Below are 6829 nucleotides of genomic sequence, written 5' to 3'. Positions count from 1 at the left end.
AAAAAAGTAATTAGTGAAGCCAAGGTATATTGAACAAGAAATAAAAAAAATAAATAGAAAAAGGTTTGAAAACAAAAAACAAACGTGATACATTATTAAACGAGTCATTTCATTGATCCGCCGCAGTATCGACACTCAGACTGAAGCTTCGGATAAGTGAGTCGTTCACGCAATACTTCACATGTCGAGTGTCGATTGAAAGTGCAATATCGGATTGACTGAGGGTTGTAGCAGAGGCCTGGCGCATAGGGAGCCGCCATGGAACCACACCACACCACACCACACCACACCACACAGAGGAAGTATAGAGTAACTGTGTAACGCTACCTATCTTGCTATACTGAACAACACATATGCGCCGCATCTCCACTACATTAAAAAGGCTCCAGTTGAAGTTACGCTGGTTTTTAAGGGTGTTTTTTATCGTTCTACTGACGGATTATCAAAATTTCTACATTACTAACAGGGAGAAACCATCTCAGTGGCCTTTGAAAATAGTCGTGGTGAGAGAGCCAAGCGTTTCTGAATACGTACCATAGACACAAATGTTAAATCTACTTGTATAGCTATTGATTCTTTAGGCAGTGAAAATACCTGACGGAGAAATTAGTGGAGTGATGTTTTTTTTTTTTTAATGAGTCACAAAATCATGCATCATATGGCGCTCAAATGAAGAGGAGAGAAAGAAGTAGAGAATGAGAGAGGCTTGCTTTCACTCGCGGCATTTGGTGCACGGGAAAAGATCGATGCGAAATGTGAGATTAGTTAATATTTGATGGTGTGTTTGTGTTTGTACAGTATATTGGTTAGGCAAGTGAGGGAGAGCATCTTGTCTTTGTGTGTGTGTGTGTGTGTGTGTGTGTGGCAGTGATAGTGTGAAGGAAATGTGAAGATATACTCAGAACGTACAGAAAAATAATGGCTGGATGTGTTTCTTGACGAACAAACACAGGGAAAAAACAAGAAATGCAGTGACGAAAGAAAGAAAAGAAAAAGGAAGGGAAGAAAATAAAGTACGGAGAGACCATTTTGCGAACTACAGAACCAAAAGATACTCATTGAACACTTTCTTTGATCTTCCCCCTCTGCCCCCACAAAAAAGGGAAAAAAAGAGAAAAAGAAAAAAGTACACACACAAAAAAAAAAGGACAACAAATAACTACTGTGACAATATTCGCACACAGTTCAGAGGACAAAGCACAATCTGTGAGGTGGTTTGAGATGAGCGAGTGTGGTGCGGGCGGGCAGGACAGCGGTGATGGTGGCGGCGGGCGTGGGGGCGGCGAGGCAGGGTGAGGGCAGGGGCGCGGCAACATGTCCTCCCGCCATTACCGCCGCCCGGATGTGTCTCGCGTGCGACGGACAGCGGAGAGCGGCGTGGCAAGTGCCCTGCGCTGCGTGGTCCACCCTGCTGGCCACCGTGCTGCGGCTCCCCAGGCAGGGTGAGTGTTGCGTGTTGTGAGGTAGGGTAGGTAAGGGTAGGGTGTGTGTTCAATAAATTAATGTATCTATCTATTATCTGTGTTTAGTGTGTGTCCGTGTGTGCGTGCCTTTAGGATGTGTCACTTGGGCTAAGAGTTAGTAAAAGTACTGGTGTTGCTATGATAATGAAGGGTTGTTGTTATTGTTGTTGTTGTTGTTGTTTGTTCTTACTACTATTACTGTCTTGTACTATCTCATGTTCTGACCTTTCAAATATAACATAGTTTGCCTAATCACATTTTTTATCGTATAAATTTTAAAGAAAAACGCGTTATTTTTTTGGGTAAACATAACAAATTTACGAGGTTCAGATGAAATTGCATTTTATCATTTGATTTAGATGTCTGTAGTAGATTATTAACCTAAAACGATATTATCTATTTATTTTAGTCATTTTACACTCGTAAGTAAATATCCACTTGTCACTGTGAGAAAGTGTGTTATTGGGTTGGAGTGGTGAAGTAGAACGTGGAAGCAAAAAATAATTTATTGAATATATTAATATCTCATTTGCTCAAGAGGGAGAGAGAGAGAGAGAGAGAGAGAGAGAGAGAGAGAGAGAGAGAGATCAATGTTTTGATTTATAGTTAAAAAGAAGAGAAAAAAGGAAAAGAAAAATTACCAACTTCACATTTTTTCTCTTTTCACCTTTCTTCATTCATCCTCTCCCCTTTTTCCTTTCCTCCCTTATTACCTTTGCTTCCCTCACTAACCCTCCAGCCATTCACGATCAACCTTATGATTTCTCTCTCTCTCTCTCTCTCTCTCTCTCTCTCTCTCTCTCTCTCTCTCTCGTCTCTCTCTCTCTCTCTCTCTCTCTCTCTCTCTCTCGTGTAAAAGCTTTGCTTAAATACCTAATTAGTTTATGATAATTGTTCCTGGAAAAATTTGCCTCGCCTTGTTAGATTCTACAGACCATTACTTGTCTTTACCTAATTACTTTTTATTTATTTATTTACTTATTTATTTATTTATTTTTTTTTTTGTAACTTTCTCCAGTGCATGTTATTGTAGTGAGGACAAAGGGTCATTATTATTCATTTGTTTGCTTGTTTATTTTTTATTGTTTGTTTGTGCTAGCTTTTGTGATAAGTCAATTTGTGTTTTTGATTTGCGTGGAGTCATTAAGGTAGATTTAATGAAATTTTACCAAACTCTCTCTCTCTCTCTCTCTCTCTCTCTCTCCTTCTCTCCTCTCTCTCTCTCTCTCTCTCTCTCTCTCTCCTCTCTCTTCTCTCTCTCTCTCTCTCTCCTCTCTCTCTCTCTCTCTCTTTTCTTTTAGTGCATATAGGAATGACGTACAGTATATAGATTCATGACACACACACACACACACACACACACACACACACTCACACACACACACACACACACACACACACACACACACACACACATATGGTAACAAGAGACAACATTACACTAATTTCACCCTCTGACATTCTTAACTCCCCCATCGTTTTCCCTTTCCTTTCCTGTCACTAACACTCTTCACTTTAATCCCTTCCCTGGCTGCTTTGATCCCTCTCACCTCTCACACGTCCTCCTCTTAGTCCTCCTCCTAGTCTTCCCATTATGAGACAAAACACACTGACACCCTGTTGGGACCTTTAATTAAATTACCTTACCTGAATTTACCTGGCACTCTGCTCACCCGCCTGGCATCTTTCGGCACTTTATGAGTCTTAAGTACGTTTGTTTCCCATTAGAAGTGTTTTCAAAGGCCACAGAGATGATAAGTCAAGGTCCCATAGGTGTTTTTTTGTTGATGAGGCAGAACTCTTATTAAACTATCACTAGAATCACAAAAAGGGGTCTTGGAAATGTTGATAATTCTCACTACAGTCTTTTGATTTTACGATAAGACTACGTAATGTTTAAAGATGAACGGCATCACAATACAGATACATACTTTTCACCATTTCTTCCACACAAACAAAGCTTTATATTGCCTGAAACTTCAAGATTTAAGTATCAGACAAGTATAGCTTCTCTCATGGGTTTGGACTCTCTCTCTCTCTCTCTCTCTCTCTCTCTCTCTCTCTCTCTCTCTCTCTCTCTCTCTCTCTCTCTCTCTCTCTCTCTCTCTGCATCGTCATACAACTGGTGCCTCTCGTTTTTCTTGTCTTTTTTATGAAGTTACTTGTTTTTATTTAGTGTCTTTTAACGTTGAAGGAAGTCAGTTATGAACGCTTCCGTGAAACGTTGTTTTACTTATTAATGTTCTGAAGTTGTCTTTTCATAATATTTCTCAATTTTATTTTTATTACCGTATTTAATCTTTTTTTCCGTTTAACTTATATATATTCTATCTTTTTTTTATAATCCTTTTGTATAATTTTTCATCAAAGTTTTATATTCATCCTCTTTATTTTTCTTTTTTTTTTTGTATCTTACTGGCTTAAACCTGATCTATATGTACTCTACCCTTGCATTTTTTTTTCTTTTTCGTTATATCTTTTGTGATCAAACTTTAATATTACCTGGCAGTCTTTTAAATGTCATAGAAACTGAGGTGTTTGTCATGGAGGGATGAACAAAGGCTTTCTCCTCCTCCTCCTCCTCCTCCTCCTCCTCCTCCTCCTCCTCCTCCTCCTCCTCCTCCTCCTCCTCCAGCTTAAAAATTTCCCAGTCACAACTCACACACTCTCAATGTATGTCACAGTAATCCCCGATATTTTTTTCCTTCTCTCACGACTCTTTCAGTGCTCTGGTCTCATTACATTCTGCACGCCGTCGGAGGATTATTAAGTTTAGGATTCTACTCTTCATAATCAGTTGCTAAAAAATCATCTGGACTTACTTATCCGGTAGAATTTTTAAATGTACTTGCGCATTTAAAAAAAAAAAAAGAAAAAAAAAGAAAGAAAGAAAAAGTAAATTTGAATTCCTGTTTATCGCTTATGTATTAAATTAATTTGTTAGTCTGTCTCTTTTTTATAATCCACCCTGTATAAAGGGTGGATTATACACCACCCTGTATAAAGAAAATAAGAGAAGAAAAAAAGGAAGAAATAAATAATGAAAGAAAGAAAAAGTAGAGGGTTTTATAAAGTTTTGACGTTGTTTGCAATGTTGAACGGGTTAAGCTTCCTGTTATTTTCCGCTATTGACGCTTTTCACTCACTTTCCCCTCCTCCACATTCATAAAACTCCTTTCCTAGTCAACAGAGAAGACTTTCTTTTCATTTCACCATTTTACTCTAATAACTATATTCTTTTCCACCTTACTCAGCCTTCCTGTGAAACGTTCTTACCATATTCCACTTTACATTAATTTCTTTCAAGTATTCCTCAGCGTATACGAATTTTCCTACTTTTTTTACTCGTATTTTACTTGACTCAGTGAATTCCTATTAAGTTAATCACACAGACGTTTCTAGTTTTCCTTTTTTGTGACTTTGTGTGTTGTCCTGCTCGCCTGTGTCCTCATATCCGGCAGTTCTATTTCTCGCTCCACTTGTTCTGCGACTAAGCTCATGTCATCGCCTCCTTCCTCCTCCTCCTCCTCCTTCTACTCCTCCTAGTCCTCGTTCTCGTCCTCATCCTCCTCTTCCTCTTTCATCTATAGTATCATAATTTATCCTTCAGGGTTATTGTTGTTTTTCGTCATTGTTATTTTTATTGTTACTATTATCTTCATTAGCGTAATGGTCTTGTTGTTGTTGTTGTTGTTGTTGTTGTTGTTGTTGTTGTACTTTTATTCATGCTGTATTCAGTTTTTTTTTTGTCCTACTCTCTCTCTCTCTCTCTCTCTCTCTCTCTCTCTCTCTCTCTCTCTCTCTCTCTCTCTCTCTCTCTCTCTCTCTCTCTCTCTCACTTTATGCATATTCAATTATATTGCTCTCTCTTTTCTAAATTGGCGTCTTTTACGTAGTTTCCTTCTTCCTTTCTTTCGTCCCTCTTAACCTCCATTTACTTCACTAACTCTTACTCAGATTTCTTGTTCACACACACACACACACACACACACACACACACACACACACACACACACACACACACACACACACACACACACACACATACACATACACTTAACATATTTTTATTATCATATCACTAAATTCATATATCACGTTAACACTTACAAGTTTATTAATGCTGTGCCTGTAGTGAGTCGACTATGATGAGAGGGCAGGGAGAGGGCAGTGAGAGGGGAGTGAGAGGGTAAGGAGAGAGCGGTGAGGGGAAATCTAACTCTTACAAACATGAACTGAGGAAATCTGATGGCTAGAAAGTAAAGTAATAAAAGATTGTGTGCATAATATTGACTAAGATGGGAAGGGAAAAGACTCGTTGTTTTCTCTTGCTTCACTTTTGTTTTCCATCATTCGTATTACTGTGAAACTGCACCGTGGCATAAACAAAGACACTGGTGAAGGTAGCAACTCCCTTGGTGCGAGGGAAAGGAAGGGAAGGGGGAGGAGTGGGTAGGGGGAAGCTATGAACTGTTGGGGGTATGTAAAGTTGGGTGGGCTGGTGGAGTGAGCGGGGCGGTAAGGAGGGTGGGGTTCGTGGGGGGAAAGTCCTGGGGGAAGGGGCTGTGGGTATGGTGCAGGCGTGGTATATAGCACAAATTGGTGTTGACTTTTCCGGGTATCCTGTGGGGCTGCCGCGATGTTTGCCTCTCCTGGAGAGGCCCACGCCCCTGCTGCCGTTGTGGTAAGGGTTTGGCCTTCTGCTGAGTCCATACCTCTTGAGAAAATGAGAGAAAGTGGCGCTGCTGCGTGGAGTGAGGGAAAGTGATGAGTCGGTGAGCAGGTGAGCAGCGGGAGGCACCACCACCATCACCACCGCCACAGTGACACCAGTCCTGCCCCGCTGCTCCCGTCTGCCCCGTCACTCCTGCTGCTTCATCAAGGGCATGTGGGCATGAAGCACGTGTAGAGAACTATTTAGGATACCCGGTGACCTCGCTGAGGGCCTGAGGGAGCAAAGGATGGGCGGGGAGGACGCTGGCAGCGGCGTGCGGGGAGCCTGAGCGTTGTGAGTGACCGTGTAGGTTGCCAGTCGCTCATTGGACGCTGTAGGGGGTGTACGCATCGCACGTTTTCAGTCAGCCACCTCGCCGCGCGCTCCGTCGCCCCCACGTTCTTGCCCAGTGCTGACGACCGCTGACGAAGCTGGTGGATAGTAGGGTAGTGGTTTTCTCGTTAATCTATCTGACGGGGCGGCATGGCGTCCCCCAGGGCGCCCTCGCAGAACTCAGTGTCAGGATCATACGTCCACTTGGCGCCGCTGGAATGCTTGCCCTAGCCATGCGGGAAAACAGTACTCGTAGCTGTGGTAGTGTGTCTGTAGTGGCCCGGTGTGGTGCAGTGTGAGGTAGCACTCAGTGTTGTGG

The 6829-nt window shown here is 41.8% G+C and overlaps 1 protein-coding gene across 4 annotated transcripts in view; it reads left to right on the top strand.

Annotated features, from left to right (window-relative positions):
• Positions 1–894: 894 nt before the first annotated feature.
• Positions 895–6829, top strand: part of LOC135089642 (calcium/calmodulin-dependent protein kinase kinase 2-like) — a 187221-nt gene continuing 181286 nt past the window's right edge. Inside the window, exon 1 of one of the 4 annotated variants that reach the window (XM_063985517.1) lies at positions 895–1442. The gene's annotated coding sequence lies outside the window, so the exon portion shown is untranslated. Of the gene's footprint in view, positions 1443–6443 lie in introns of those variants that run through there. The other 3 variants (XM_063985519.1, XM_063985520.1, XM_063985516.1) reach the window with 3 other exon arrangements.

The sequence above is a fragment of the Scylla paramamosain genome, chromosome 33 (assembly GCF_035594125.1).
Source record: "Scylla paramamosain isolate STU-SP2022 chromosome 33, ASM3559412v1, whole genome shotgun sequence".
Taxonomy (NCBI): Eukaryota; Metazoa; Arthropoda; class Malacostraca; order Decapoda; family Portunidae; genus Scylla; species Scylla paramamosain.
Note: the sequence above shows the minus strand (reverse complement) of the source record. Positions and strands in the feature narration are given on the sequence as shown.